The sequence below is a fragment of the Aquarana catesbeiana genome, linkage group LG01 (assembly GCF_042186555.1).
Source record: "Aquarana catesbeiana isolate 2022-GZ linkage group LG01, ASM4218655v1, whole genome shotgun sequence".
In the NCBI taxonomy this organism is placed as follows: domain Eukaryota; kingdom Metazoa; phylum Chordata; class Amphibia; order Anura; family Ranidae; genus Aquarana; species Aquarana catesbeiana.
The window spans coordinates 750,166,425-750,182,873 of NC_133324.1; the positions used below are offsets into that span (position 1 = coordinate 750,166,425).

The 16,449-nt window shown below is 43.8% G+C and overlaps 1 protein-coding gene across 3 annotated transcripts in view; it reads right to left on the bottom strand.

Moving 5' to 3' along the window:
• Positions 1 to 11,528, bottom strand: part of LOC141112722 (uncharacterized) — a 191,009-nt gene extending 179,481 nt beyond the window's left edge. For 2 of the 3 annotated variants that reach the window (XM_073605746.1, XM_073605756.1), the window contains exon 1: positions 11,357 to 11,528. The gene's annotated coding sequence lies outside the window, so the exon portion shown is untranslated. The remainder of the gene's footprint in view (positions 1 to 11,356) is intronic. The other variant, XM_073605764.1, reaches the window with a different exon arrangement.
• Between the last annotated feature and the right edge of the window lie 4,921 nt (positions 11,529 to 16,449).

Below are 16,449 nucleotides of genomic sequence, written 5' to 3' on the forward strand. Positions count from 1 at the left end.
TTAGTAAATCAACACATATGTGCGGTGACAATTCCCCCTACTGCCCGGGCTTCCTCCCCTTTTGTTGCCCCCCCCCCCCGCCCCACAGTGATTCTGGCTTCTCTCCTCTCCCCCTGGCTGCTGTGGGGGATGTTTCAGGATGGAGAGTGGGGAAAGGGGCTAGTAAATATGTAATGTACCAGCCCCTTCCTTTTCTAAATTAACACAGTGAACACACGCTCACTGTGTCTATTCATAGCTGAAGCATAGTAAACATTTTTTACTATGCTTCAGTTTGTGAATGAACAGGAAGCCACTTAGCACAGAACACTTCCCATTCATTCACTGCCATGTTCAGCTGAGGCTGCAGACAAAGGCATGTGTGTTTGAGCTTTGGGGTGCACACCCTAATGCAATAGGCTGCACACACCTATGGCCAGCGGTTTAGATATTAATGTCTGTTTGTTAAATTATTTTGAGGGGGCAGCAAATTTATACAAGCTGTACACACACTACTTTACATTGTAGCAAAGTGTAATTTCTTCAGTGTTGTCACATGAAAAGATAAATAATAAAATATTTACAAAAATGGGAGTGGTGTACTCACTTTTGTGAGATACTGTATATAGTTAAAAAAACATAACACGCCCAAGCTCATCCTTACCCTGAGCAGAGCTTGTAGAGAAGTATATATAGCAGATAAGTATATATATGCAAATTGCAAGTGGGGCCACATCAAACCGGAACATGCCTGTCCTACAGTCTCATATGTTCTGTAGTGATGTATGAGCCAACAGGAGATACAGCTATTAACGCTCCCATAAGTATGAGAGTGCTTGCAATGGCCTGGGGAGCACGAGATGTGTGGCTTTTCAATGGATCTCTAGAAAGATGAGTATATGCAGTCTTCTATTAGCATAGTAGTAGTCACTTGTGGCCTCTGACATTGCCAAAACAATTGCACAAAACGTCCAGTCAATATTTTGCCAGATAAAGCTGTCAGCACTCAGAGACTTCGGGTATGCTAAAAGAGATGGCCAGAGATTGCAGAAATGCTACACGAGATGGTCAGACACCACACATGATCAAACATGCTATAGGAGTTGTGGGATAGGAGACGGTCATAGGCTGGAGACAAGCTACACGAGACTGCTAGAGATTACTGCTATTACAACCTCTTTACAGATCTTCCTACATCCCCATAAAAATTCCTTGTATCACATATGATATTTATCTCCAGATCCATAAAAAAAAACATTAAAAGAGAAGAAAATAAGAAATCATGCCATATTACTGATGAAATCTAAGCTACAGAATATGTCTCCTTCATTGCCTTGAGTAAGTATGTCGGAAAGGGAAAACATAGACTTCTGTCTGCAAGTGCCATGGCTTCCTTATTTGCTAGGGCTTCCTTTTACCTGGTTGATACACTTTGTAATAAACCTGCCCAACTCTTTCAATTACTTAGAAAGGTCCCTGCCACTTAGCCAGGAACTTGCTTTCCACAGTGGGAACTAACACCAGGACCCTGTCAGGAGATGAGAAAACACGGAAACGGGCCCCCCTGTTGTATATTCTCTGTTGAGCTGCTTGGGCCTGCAGTAGGTGTTCTTTTATGAAAGGCATGATTGCTGCAATCCTATCCTGCATTTTAGCGATATGCTTAATGTCACTTTTGTGGGGTGTCTGCTCTCCCTCCCAGGTTTCCTTGGCTATGTCTAAGAGCCCCCTAGGGTAGGGTACCACTTTGATGACAAACATCAAGTACGAAATCAGGAAGTCACAGTCTTTGCCATCCTTGTCAACAACCTTTTTTAACATACTCTTTAATGTTTTATTGAAGCGTTCCACCAAGCCATCAGTTTGAGGGTGGTACACAGAGGTTCGCAACTGCGTAACCTTAAATAACTTGCACAATTCCCTAGTTATTTGTGACATAAATGGGGTGCCCTGGTCTGTAAGGACTACCTTAGGGATCCCAACATGACTAAACACCATGAACAGCTCTTTGGCAATGTTCTTAGCAGATGCGTAAGGGAACTGCTTTCGGGTAACGGGACTGGATTGACAACAATTCTCAATATCTTTCTGTATCCCAGGCCAGTAAAACCTGAGCAACACCCTTTCAGTGGTTTTCTAAACCCCTAAATGACCTCCTAGCAAGTGCCCATGGGCAAGTTCCAATACCACCTGTCTGTATGGCTTAGGGACCACCAAGTGTTCAACAATTTCATCATTCTTTTTATATACACGATTCAGTAAATCCTCATTGCTGCTGAAATAAGGAAAACAGGGCCTGTCCCCTGGTTCGACAGGTCACTCTAATGTAGCCTCATTGTCAACAGACAGCTGTCCACCTTCACTGGTTGTGGGGACTTCCTCCAGCTCTCCTGCCAAAACTGAGAAAGGAAAACCGGAGGAACCCTGAGAGGAGTCTCCTGAACCCACATTGTTGGTGCTGGCCAAGAGTTCTAGCTCTGCCACTGAGTCAGTTACTGTGACCAAGTCGGGACGATCCCACAGTTCCCAAGACTTAGGGAAGTCCCTACCAATGATGACCTCGTGCACCAAAAGGGGCACAAGTCTGACCAGATAGGTCACCCAGAGACACACAGCCGACATCGCCATAAGGCTTATCAAGGCTCCAGCTGCGGCTAACACACGGCGCTCATGGTTTCCTCAATAGAGACTTCCCGGCGGTCCTCCGGTGCTCCTGTGACACTGCACGTGGAAGCTCCCACCCGCTCTGCAAGTGCTGAAACATTTTTCACGCAAGTTTTTAGTGTTTGTTTTATACTTATATACTGAATAAATTCCTAAGCTGTTTAAAGGATTGGCTTGGTGCTTCTCTCTCCTCCTTTTGCTTTCCTTTTGTTCGCAGTGATCGGTTTCCCCAGCCCGCGCCTGGAAGCAGCCTCGCTACCTTTACAGCCTCCATTTAGAGACTTTAGATACTAATTTTTAGGGGTTCATCCCCAGAACTTTCAATCCACTCACCATTCACATGGTTGCACCTTCATGTATCAGCATGCAGATGCATGCCTTTTCATTAAAATGTTTAACTTTAATGTTTTTCATCAGATGGTTTAGCGCTGAACATTATACCAATATTGTGTATGTGTTTACTCCCGGGTATCCCCATGTACACAGATCACAGCAACTTTTTTGTATGAAAATTCACAGTTTGAACCATCTCAGCTTTAACCAAAGTCACTAGACTTCCAGAGTCCAGCAAGGCCACAATAGGCTTATTATTAACAGTCATTTGGCACATGTGTTTTCCTACATTTGGCACTGCAGCGCATGAAACTGCAGCAAACATAGACTGCCTTCCAATAGATAGGTCACACTGCATGGATTCATCTGTCAATGGACAGTTTGCTGCAACATGTTCCAGTTCCTGGCAACTAAAACAACTGATGTTGCCCCAGTTTGGTTTGCTGACAGGCAGTGGCTTTCCTTGTTTGGGATGCCAATTTCAGTCCTGGAACCAAAAATCCTCCCCTCTATCTCTTTGCCATGCTTACCACCCACTTTCCCTGGAACAATCTTACCGGTTGCCTGGGGAGACTGTGGCTTTGGGTGGAAAGTCTATGTGGCTGTAGGGGTGGTGAACAGGCTCTCTGCAGGAAAGTACCACCAGGTTGTCCACCGACTTGGTGTCTCCTTGACTCACCCACTTCTGCAGGGGAATTGGTAGTGAACTCAGGAATCTGTCCATGACCAACCGCTCTACTATTTGTGGCCCAGACAGGGACTACAGCTGTAGTCATTTCCACACCAGGTGGATTAGGTCAAACATCTGCGATCTTAGGGGCCTCTCGTCTTGGAAGAACCAGCTGTGGACACGCTGTGCTCGAACTGCCAGGGTGACACTGAGTCGTGTCAGGATTTCCTACTTGACCTTTTCATAGTCTCCTGCTTACTCCAGATCATAGTAGGCCTTCTGCGATTCTCCAGAAAGCAAGGGGGCGACCAGTCCAGCCCACTTTTTAGGCCAACCTTCCCTCTCAGCGGTTTGTTCAAATATTAGCAGAAAGGCCTCTGAATCATCATCTGCAGTCATCTTAGAAAGAAAGCGACCCACATGGATTGCTGAGGGTTTGTCTCCAACATCCTCAATTTTAGCAGGTGACCACTACGCTAGTGTCTCCACAACCTCTGTCAGGGTTTTCCTATCCACTTTTGCAGCACTGGCTAGCTGTTCAAACAGCCTCCGCGTTTGTTCCTTAACAGCACCAATCTATTTCCACAGCGCCCTGGTTTGCTCCTGTGCAATAGCGTCAGCTTGCTGTTGTGCAGCGTTGGCTTGCTGCTGTGCAGTGTTGGATAATACCAGTTGTTTGAGGATTTCCTCCATGTTTGTCACTTTAGGTACTGACCCTTTAAGTAGTAACTTACTACAGCTGGACACAGGCCGAGAGCAAAGGCTGGCTGTCTCAGGTTAGCTTGGAAGAAGAGGACCAAGACCCGAACTGGACCATGGATCAGAGATCCCTGAATATGTATGAGAGGAGCCTGGGAGACGTATAAACCCTGAACAGGACTTTTCATGGCTCTCTGGGACGCTCTGCTACACACCCCACTGCTTACCATAGGATGTGGCAGGAGCGTCTGTGAACTTCTGTGAACTGCTCAGTTTCCACATGTCTTCAAAAATGAAGTCCTGACCTGCAAATGTTATTCTGAGTCAGTAATGGTCCTCAATTTTGACTCTGCTAGGATCAGCAAACTGGTTGCATATTGCTCAGTATTGTGCTGCTAATTTGTAGATCCAGTCTAACCTTAAAGTGAAAGATAAGACTATAACAATTCTTAACAACATTCTCTCCCCCCTCCTCTTTACCTATTATTATTATTATACAGGATTTATATAGCGCCAACAGTTTACGCAGCGCTTTACAATATAAAAGGGAGACAATACAGTTATAATACAATAAAATACAAGAGGATTAAGAGGGCCCTGCTCAGTAGAGCTTACAATGTAATAGGGTGGGGTGGGTGGTATAAAAGGTTGTAACTGTGGAGAATGAGCTGATGGAAGTGGTAAAAGATTAGTTGGCGACGTGATAAGCTTTCCTGTAGAGATGAGTTTTCAGGGATCGCCTGAAGGTAGCAAGAGTAGAGGATAGCCGGACAGGTGGAGGTAGTGAGTTCCAGAGGATGGGAGAGGCTCTGGAGAAATCCTGGAGATGAGCATGAGAGGAGGAGATGAGAGAGCTTGAGAGCAGGAGGTCTTGAGAAGAGATACCTATCCTGTATACCCTTTATAAAAGATTTGTGTACTTACCTTCTTTTAATACATTTAGGTTCAGTCATTTCAGCAGCTCCAGCTGCCCTGTGTCAGTGAATGCCTACTGCAGGGAAGAGGGGGGAGCGCTGACAACAGATGGGCCATGGGAGTCAAAGGGTAATGTAACAACTCCAGAAATTCACAGCTGTTGTTGGGTGCCCCCTTATACAGGGGAGTCAGAGCTGCTGGATCACATGACAAGACTGAAGTGGATTAAAAAAAGTAAGGTCTTTTTTATACAGGGTATGTAGGGTAGGTAGGATGAGATAGGAATTAAACATTTTTTATGATATCCCTTCATTAACACTTTAAAAACTTAGAAAATTAAACAATTGTGAACAGGCAAGCTTTCAGAAAGACATACTCTCTTCTGCCATATTGGATTCTTGCATGTTTTCAATCTATTTGGCAATGTATACTGAGCTGTAGCTCAGTATACTATTCCGGAATCTGCCAGGTTGGATATAGTTATGTCAACATGGTTGGGCCAACCAAGGTGGCTGAAGATCCCATACATGGAAGAAGATCAATCAAAGATATCAGTATTGACAGGAGAGCTTGGGGGCACTGCATAACCGCAGAAGTGGTGATTGTAGTTTTGCTTTAACTTCCTTCCCTTGAGGCACTCTCAACACTTCAGGGAGAAGTATGGGAATGCAAAAATAGGTAGTACATGCTACTCTCATACCTGCATTATATTTCTTTCTTTCCCCAGTCCTTTAGTTTCTGTAGAATAGTCTTTTGAAGAGACCAGAATCAGCCTCTAATGGTTCTTTTTCAGTTCAAAAGTTTCCAGGGGGTGGATACAGCTCCACAATACAGCCCCTCCTTCACTCCCTCCCTCTGGAGGACATGTGGGTGTGCTTGGTGAAGAGGTGCACACCCAAGCTGCTATCTAGAATGAGCACATTCTTCACGTGCCTCTGTTTCCATGGCAGCATGTCCCTAACTAAAACCCGGAAGCAGAGACAGTGTGATACAAGTGAAGTCTCCTCACCTTTCCCTGTTATCTGCCAGCTCTATGCAAAACTCCAACACCTCTCCCCTGGGCTTTGATGTTCCTTCCTGTGTCCTCTGAATTCCCTCCACCCCTCCCCTTACTCATTCAAAGTCTGTATCAGCGTCTCCTTCAGCCAATGGGGGGAGGTGGGAGAGGCACTGAACACTTCTCATGTTCAGAATGAACACAGGTAATCTCTCTACACATAGCACTGTGTTACATCAGAAGAGGAGACATGGTGAGGAGCATAGTGCCCTGTGTCCTGTGTATGTTCTCTGAAATGAACATAGTGCTATGTTTAGAGAGCATACCTGTGTACAATACATAGGAGAGGGAGACTGACAACTCCCCCACATCTAACGTGACCCCCCCATATGTCCCCAAAGTCTCCTTTATTGTACATACAAATCATCCCTCTGTCACTGGTCTCATCCCCATCACCATCCTTCAGTCACTGATCCCATCCCCCACCACCATCCTCTGTCACTGATCCCATCCCTCCCCCACCATCCTTCTGTCACTGATCCCATCCCCCACCACCATCCTTCTGTCACTGATCCCATCCCCCCACCATCCTTCTGCCACTGATGTCATCCCTCATCCCCTGTACTACTATACAGTCCCCTCATACCCATCCCCTGTACTCCTATACAGTCCTATCATCCCCATCCGCTGTACTCCTATACAGTCCCCCCATCCCCATCCCCTGTACTCCATACAGTCTCATCATCCCCATCCCCTGTACTCCTATACAGTCCCATCATCCCCATCCCCTGTACTCCTATACAGCCCCCCATCCCCATCCCCTGTACTCCTATACAGTCCCATCATCCCCATCCCATGTACTCCTATCCCGTCATCTCCATCCCATTGACTTCTATACAGTCCCATCATCCCCATCCCCTGTACTCCTATACAATCCCATCATCCGCTGTATGCTCTATACAGTCCCATCATCCCCATCCCCTGTACTCCTAAACAGTCCCATCATCCCCATCCCCTGTACTCCTATACCACCCCATCATCCTTATCCCCTGTACTCCTTTACAGTTCCATCATCCCCATCCTCTGTACTACTATACAGTCCTGTCATCCCCATCCCCTGTACTCCTATACAGTCCCTTCATCCCTATCCCCTGTACTCCTATACAGTCCCATCATCCCCATCCCCTGTACTCCTATACAGTCCCGTCATCCCCATCCCCTGTACTCCATACAGTCCCTTCATCCCCATCCCCTGTACTCCTATAAAGTCCCACCATCCCCATCCCCTGTACTCCTATACAGTCCCATCAACCCCATCCCCTGTTCTCCTATACAGTCCCATCATCCCTATCCCCTGTACTCCTATAAGTCATATTATCCCCATTCCCTGTACTCCTATACCGTCACATCATCTCCATCCCCTGTAATCCTAGCAGTGTGAAACCAGCATATGTACGTGGCTCCATGCCCTCAATCACATAGAACAATCTAAATAGCCAGTAAAAAATTTTAAAAAAAAGACAGTATTGTATTTTACTTTAAAAATGTATTATTTGCATTATAATTTTAGCAGGAAAGTAGAATATAATACACTGTACAGAGCACTATCACTGACTTCTACACTCACTAATGCCTGCTGCTTTCCTGAATGTGTGCTGAGATCATTCTGTCTGCAACAGGGAGGAGGGAGAGTAGAGTGGGGAGTAGGGAGAGGGGAGCGGGGAGGAGGAGGGGAGGAGGAGAGCAGCTCTGTGTGTTGTATGAAGTCTCAGAAGCGAGCAGAGAGTGGACATCAATCAAGCAAGATGACTGGAAGGGGGGTGGATCCAGACTCCAGAGCCAGACCATTGTCGGTATGATGGTGCATGAAAGTCTGTAGACCCTCCCACAGGTAATTAACTCTATTTTAACAGAAACGGGGCACTTCTCAGAGGGCAGGAAAGATTTGTGGATACTAGCAGCTCATAAGGATTAGGATTAAGCAAACAAAAAGGAAACCCATACTTCTCTTTTAACATATTCTGTAGATTTTTTCCTTCAGATTTACCCAAACCATATATTATGATGTCAAACCTTAAGCATTTCAATTTGTATGCAATCAGGCAGGCCCTTGCACTACATGGTTTTGGAAAATCTAAAGGAAATCAGACAACAAAAGTTGTATAGTGTGTATGGGGTTTTAGACTGCTAGTAAGAAGATCATACAATCATAGCCATAAAAAGCAACAGTATGTCAATTTGAAACTTAAATGCATTAAATCACTAAAATCTCATATAAGCTTTAACATGCTATCCTAATGTTAAAAGTTATTTTCAATTTATGTTATTTGCAGTTTTTATTAAAATAATTCCTGGTGATCATGCCATAAAGGCCCTTGCATATCTTGTTGTTTAAGGGCTCTTTCACACGGGGCGGATCAGCCGTGAACACCCGCTTGCTCAGCGACGGATCTGTCAGAGCGCCACTCTCCCCCTATGGGGGATCGGATGATGATGGACCATAGAGTTCGTCGTCACCCGATCCGATCCGAAAACAGATGGAAAAATAGGGTTTTCCTCCGTTACACTTTTTCGGATCGGAGTGGGTCGGATGTCAGCGGACGTTCATCCGCTGACATCCGTTACTCCATAGGGATACATGTATGTCCGTTTTTCATCCGAAAATGGAAGGATGAAAAATGGACATACGGATCGTCTGTGTGAAAGAGCCCTTATGCCCCGTACACACGGTCGGATTTTCCGACGGAAAATGTGTGATAGGACCTTGTTGTCGGAAATTCCGACTGTGTGTAGGCTCCATCACACATTTTCCATTGGATTTTCCGACACACAAAGTTTGAGAGCAGGCTAGAAAATTTTACGACAACAAAATCCGTTGTCGGAAATTCCGATCATGTGTACACAAATCCGACGCACAAAGTGCCACGCATGCTCAGAATAAATAAAAAGATGAAAGCTATTGGCCACTGCCCCGTTTATAGTCCCGACGTACGTGTTTTACATCACCGCGTTCAGAATGATCGGATTTTCCGACAACTTTGTGTGACCGTGTGTATGCAAGACAAGTTTGAGCCAACATCTGTCGGAAAAAATCCTAGGATTTTGTTGTCGGAATGTCCGAACAAAGTCCGACCGTGTGTACGGGGCATTAGACTGCTCTCTCCTTGTTTCTCAGGTGTGCTGCAAAGCTGTTACTCTGTTACATGTTCTCCCAATGGAGACTACAAGTGGCATGGGTAAAACCCTGGTTTCGTTAAAGCTGAAATTTAGCTAATAAAAAAAAAAAAAAAAAAACCCTAGAGCTTAATCACATCACTCACCTGGAACGAATTATGTCCCACATTGTGCAGACAAGTGGATCTTCTAGAAATATTCTGTGCAAGGAAGCCCCACCCTCTTGCTGTCTAAAATTCTGGCACTGCAATGATAAATAGCTTCTTCAGGCAAAACAGCAGTACAGATGGTCCGATGGGGACAAGCCCCCTTCCTTCCTCCTCCTCTTTCACTGAGAAAACTTTTTTCATTGATTACACTGCTTGTAACACAATATGTGAATGGGGAGAGTCTGATCAGTCACAGGATTCTCTCCCCCATTTACAGGCAGTAAAAGCATTGAAAGAACTTTTCTTAATCAAAGTGTTTGTATAGGCTCTTTTCTTTTTAAATAACAAACATGTTATACTTACCTCCTCTGTGCAGTTGGTTTTGCACAGAGCAGCCCAGATCCTCCTCTTCTCGTGTCCCTCTTCTGTGCTCCTGGCCCCTCCCTCCTTTGAGTGCCCCTCAGCCAGCGGCTTGCTACAGGGGTCACCCAAGCCAAGTCAGAGCTCCGTGTATCTATTCACCCACCTCTCCCCTGATTGGCTGACTGACTTTGATTGACAGCCGCGGGAGCCAATAGCACCGTTTCTCTGTCTCAGCCAATCAGGAGGAGTGTACTGGATGGCTGAGGGGATCGTGGACATCGCTGGAGAAAGAAGGAGCTCAGGTAGTTAATTGGGGGGTGCTGGGGAGGCTGCTACACACACAAGGTTTTTTATCTTAATGCATAGAATGCATTAAGATAAAAAAACCTTCTGCCTTTACAACTCCTTTAGGAAGGAGGAAGCAGGGGGCATGTCCCCATTGGACCATCTGTACTGCTGATCTGCCTGAAGACCTGAAGCTGTTAACCATTTTATTACTGGAAGTTCAGAGACAGGACAAGGATGCATCATCTCTGCACAGCACATTTCTCCCAGATCCAGCTGCCTGCACAACGTGGGATATACTTCATTAGAGGTAAGTAATGTGACTAAAGCTGTAGGATTTTTTTTTTTTTAGCTAATCTTCAGCTTTAAATTAGAATTCCAGACAAGCCGCTAAATAAATAGTTGAAAGAGATGTATGCAAACCATTTACCTGCAAAAGGGATTATAACTTTGTCCAGCCTTATAATCCAGAACCCTCACTCTACAGTAAAGCAAAGCAAAGTTTGTGGCCTATCCTGGTCATGGTCAACAACCCACTTAAGCCTTCTAATTGGACAGTAAAGAAACATTCTCACTCTGAGGTCATTACTTCTAATTTCTCTCTCTCCTCTTGTCAGTAAGGTCCCAGTGATGGTTTGACTGCACGGGCTCTTATGCATAGGCCACCTGAGCCCAGCATAATGCTATTTTTGCACATGCTTGTGCACTGTACTCCTGTTTCTGAAAGCACTGCTGTATAGATGAGTACAGCTGCACACAGCCATTCATGGGCAAAAGAAATTGGCTGGACATTACGCTGAATGGGCTCAGGTACCTAGTGTGTAAGAGCCCCAAAGCAGTAGAGCCTGACTGGCTGATAGCACCACCCCTTCCTCTCACAGTGAGAAATTTGCTGTATATAGGATTACAGGAAGCTAATACTGTATTAGTGCACATTCAGGTACTTCTGCAAGCTTTTTTTTAAAAATTAGATTTAATATTTGTGTCTATGAATATATAGTTTGATTAAATTGCAATATTTGTTATCTGTCTGAAAATCTTCCCAACAACAACAGTGAGAATGCTACAAAACTTCAGCTTCTTACAAAATAATTAGTGTCTACATGAATGCAATGTCATGATATTTACCGTCTTTCCTGTTTGCTACACTTGATAATATGAAAGGCAATCGTTCCATTTCCAGCTCATCTTTCTGATGCTTCTACTTGTTACTCCAGTTTCCTTTTAAATGGAGGTTGTCACATTGTTTCAGTCTCAAGTGCATTTATTTGGTTTTGTTCTTTATGTCAAGCAGTTCCTGAACACTGTGTGCTTCTAGATTCAAGTGCATAAATACATCTTAAAATAGAACCACTGATTATACCTCATTTAGTGGTTTTATCATGTAATGCTTCAGCTGGTTACTTCCTGCTTATTTCCACAGTATAAGAGGGCTATTCTCTCACTGCTCCATTTACAGTGCATTTATAAAGACAACAACATCCTGCAGCCCCCGATCTTCAAAGTAAGGCCAACACATAACACTAATGCACACAAGACAACATCAATGTAAAATACTTTCAAGTTCGTACAAAAGCAACAACAAAAACTTTATTATAATACAAAATCCCAATGATGGTATGACAAAGGAAAAAGGACAGAAATTGGTCATATAAATAGCCTATTGAGATGTTCTTCTTTTACAGAAGCATTGACAAAATTATTGTTTGCTGTCATTAGGGGCTTTCACCCCCTGATCCAAATTTATCATGTTTAACCACTTAAGCCCCGGACCATTTGGCTGGCAAAAGACCAGAGCACTTTTTGCGTTTCGGCACTGCGTCGCTTTGACTGACAATTGCGCGGTCGAGTGACGTGCGCTATAATCAAAAAAATTTTGAAAAAATGCATTATTTTTTTACTTTTTGCTATAATAAATATCCCTAAAAAATATATTAACCACTTCAGCCCCGGAAGGATTTACCCCCTTCCTGACCAGAGCACTTTTTACAAATTGGCACTGCGTCGCTTTAACTGCTAATTGCGCGGTCATGCAATGCTGTAACCAAACGAAATTTGCGTCCTTTTCTTCCCACAAATAGAGCTTTCTTTTGATGGTATTTGATCACCTCTGCCGTTTTTATTTTTTGCGCTATACACGGAAAAAGACCGAAAATTTTGAAAAAAAATGATATTTTCTACTTTTTGTTCTAAAAAAAATCCAATAAACTCAATTTTAGTCATACATTTAGGCCAAAATGTATTTGGCCACATGTCTTTGGTAAAAAAAATGTCAATAAGTGTATATTTATTGGTTTGCGCAAAAGTTATAGCGCCTACAATCTAGGGTACATTTTCTGGAATTTACACAGCCTTTAATTTATGACTGCCTATGTCGTTTCTTGAGGTGCTAAAATGGCAGGGCAGTACAAAACCCCCACAAATGACCCCATTTTGGAAAGTAGACACCCCAAGGAAATTGCTGAGAGGCATGTTGAGCCCATTGAATATTCATTTTTTTTGTCCCAAGTGATTGAATAATGACAAAAAAAAAAAAAAAAAAAAAAAATTACAAAAAGTTGTCACTAAATGATATATTGCTCACACAGGCCATGGGCATATGTGGAATTGCACCCCAAAATACATTTAGCTGCTTCTCCTGAGTATGGGGATACCACATGTGTGGGACTTTTTGGGAGCCTAGCCGCATACGGGGCCCCGAAAACCAATCACTGCCTTCAGGATTTCTAAGGGCGTACATTTTTGATTTTACTCCTCACTACCTATCACAGTTTTGAAGGCCATAAAATGCCCAGATGGCACAAACCCCCCCCCCAAATGACCCCATTTTGGAAAGTAGACACCCCAAGCTATTTGCTGAGAGGCATGTTGAGTCCATGGAATATTTTATATTTTGACACAAGTTGCGGGAATGTGACAATTTATTTATTTATTTATTTATTTTTTGCACAAAGTTGTCACTAAATGATATATTGCTCACACAGGTCATGGGCATATGTGGAATTGCACCCCAAAATACATTCTGCTGCTTCTCCTGAGTATGGGGATACCACATGTGTGGGACTTTTTAGGAGCCTAGCCGCGTACGGGACCCCGAAAACCAATCACCGCCTTCAGGATTTCTAAGGGTGTACATTTTTGATTTCACTCTTCACTGCCTATCACAGTTTCGGAGGTCATGGAATGCCCAGGTGGCACAAACCCCCCCCCAAATGACCCCATTTTGGAAAGTAGACACCCCAAGCTATTTGCTGAGAGGCATGGTGAGTATTTTGCAGCTCTCATTTGTTTTTGAAAATGAAGAAAGACAAAAAAAAAATTTTTTTTTCTTTTTTTAATTTTCAAAACTTTGTGACAAAAAGTGAGGTCTGCAAAATACTCACTATACCGCTCAGCAAATAGCTTTGGGTGTCTACTTTCCAAAATGGGGTCATTTGGGGGGGGTTTGTGCCACCTGGGCATTCCATGGCCTCCGAGACTGTGATAGGCAGTGAAGAGTGAAATCAAAAATTTACGCCCTTAGAAAGCCTGAAGGCGGTGCTTGGTTTTCGGGGTCCCATACGCGGCTAGGCTCCCAAAAAGTCTCACACATGTGGTATCCCCGTACTCAGGAGAAGCAACAGAATGTATTTTGGGGTGTAATTTCACATATTCCCATGGCATGTTTGAGCAATATATCATTTAGTGACAACTTTGTGCAACAAAAAAAAAAAAAAAATTTGTCTCTTTCCCGCAACTTGTGTCACAATATAAAATATTCCATGGACTCGACATGCCTCTCAGCAAATAGCTTGGGGTGTCTACTTTCCAAAATGGGGTCATTTGGGGGGGGGGGGTTTGAACTGTCCTGGCATTTTATGCACAACATTTAGAAGCTTATGTCACACATCACCCACTCTTCTAACCACTTGAAGACAAAGCCCTTTCTGACACTTTTTGATTACATGAAAAAATTATTTTTTTTTGCAAGAAAATTACTTTGAACCCCCACACATTATATATTTTTTTAAAGCAAATGCCCTACAGATTAAAATGGTGGGTGTTTAATTTTTTTTTTTTCACACAGTATTTGCGCAGCGATTTTTCAAACGCATTTTTTGGGGAAAAAACACACTTTTTTACATTTTAATGCACTAAAACACACTATATTGCCCAAATGTTTGATGAAATAAAAAAGATGATCTTAGGCCGAGTACATGGATACCAAACATGACATGCTTTACAATTGTGCACAAACGTGCAGTGGCAACAAAATAAATACATTTTTAAAAGCCTTTAAAAGCCTTTACAGGTTACCACTTTAGATTTACAGAGGAGGTCTACTGCTAAAATTACTGCCCTCGATCTGACCGTCGCGGTGATACCTCACATGCATGGTGCAATTGCTGTTTACATTTGACGCCAGACCGACGCTTGCGTTCGCCTTAGCGCGAGAGCAGGGGGGACAGGGGTGCTTTTTTTTTTTTTTTTTTTTTTTCTTTATTATTTTTTTGCTTTTTTATCTTATTTTAAAACTGTTCCCTTCATTTTTTTTTTTTTTTAATCATTTTTACTGTTATCTCAGGGAATGTAAATATCCCCTATGATAGCAATAGGTAGTGACAGGTACTCTTTTTTGAAAAAATTGGGGTCTATTAGACCCTAGATTTCTCCTCTGCCCTCAAAGCATCTGACCACACCAAGATCGGTGTGATAAAATGCTTCCCCAATTTCCCAATGGCGCTATTTACATCCGGCGAAATCTAAGTCATAAAATGCTCGTAGCTTCCGGTTTCTTAGGCCATAGAGATGTTTGGAGCCACTCTCGTCTCTGATCAGCTCTATGGTCAGCTGGCTGAATCACCGGCTGCATTCTCAGGTTCCCTGTTGAGACAGGAGAGCCAGAGAAAAACACGGAAGACGATGGGGGGGGGGGGCATTCTCTCTGCTTGTAAAAGCAGTCTAGAGGCTAATTAGCCGCTAGGATTGCTTTTACATGAAAGCCGACCGCTGGCTGAAAAGAATGATACCAAGATGATACCTAAACCTGCAAGCATCATTCTGGTATAACCACTCAAAGTCGTGAATGCTGTACCTGAAGACAAAAATATGGCTAACAATAAAGCACAGTAAACGGTAAAGTATAAAAAAACTGCATATCTGAAAAGCAAACATGATAAAACATAATAACAATAAAACATTGCAGAATAGAATACAGTAAAAAAGAGCAGAACAACAGAGAGAATAGAGAGAGAGAGAATAGAGAGAGAACAATAAAACGACAACTATTATTTTTTATTTTATATTTTTGTTTGTGTTTTTTTTTTTTTTTTTTTTTACACTTTTTTTGTAACTGTAACTTTTATAACTGTAACCGGTTCCAGGTTCGGGTCTCTCAAAATGCGATGGCATCTTGGGAGACCCTGTGAAAGTGTGTCCTAGTCTGTGCAATGCTGTACCCTACGCTAATACTCAGCTAGTGAATGGTAGCGTTCAAAACATTCACCAATGCAAAGACCAGGATTGTCAGGACAGGAGGGACAATAATAGCGGGTGTCACGCCTATATCCGCGCTTACTGCAGACACGACATCTTTTTTGGGGGGTTCGTTGGGTAGGGGTACTCGGGAGGACATAAAAATGCCTCTCATGCAGCCGACTGCATTTGGTTGGGGATGTGAATGGGGGAAGTACGGGCGCTGCAGAAGTGGTGGGTTCCCAATTAGGATTGGCGAATGCAGCAGGAAGGGCACTATGGGCACGACGGGCCTGTGTTTGTCATCTTGGTGGCAGCGGGACACTATTTGTGCTTGCCACCTCACCAGCTTGAACTGCACTTATGGGACTCGCCACGTCACCAAGTGTTACTGCAGTGCTGGTTTGACTACGACCGGGGTGTACTAGGCCGCTGGCGCTTGCCAGTTCACCAAAACGCTACCAAAAAAACTGTTAACGATCGCAGGGATCAGGCCTGACTCTGCGAACGCTGCAGTTATGCGTTTAGTGTTTTGTAAGTGACAGTGATCGATCGATACTGCACTTGGGTGGGCTGGGCTGGGCCGGGCGGAGGGGCAAAACGCAGGTGCTAGCAGGTATCTGGGCTGATCCCACTAACACTGCGTTTTTGGGAACCCTAAACTGCTGGGGATGCCAGTATAGATCTGATCGGATCAGATATTGATCAGTTCAGATACTATACCACTAAGGGAGGTGTACGGTGCGTGCGTGGGTGTTAGCGCTACT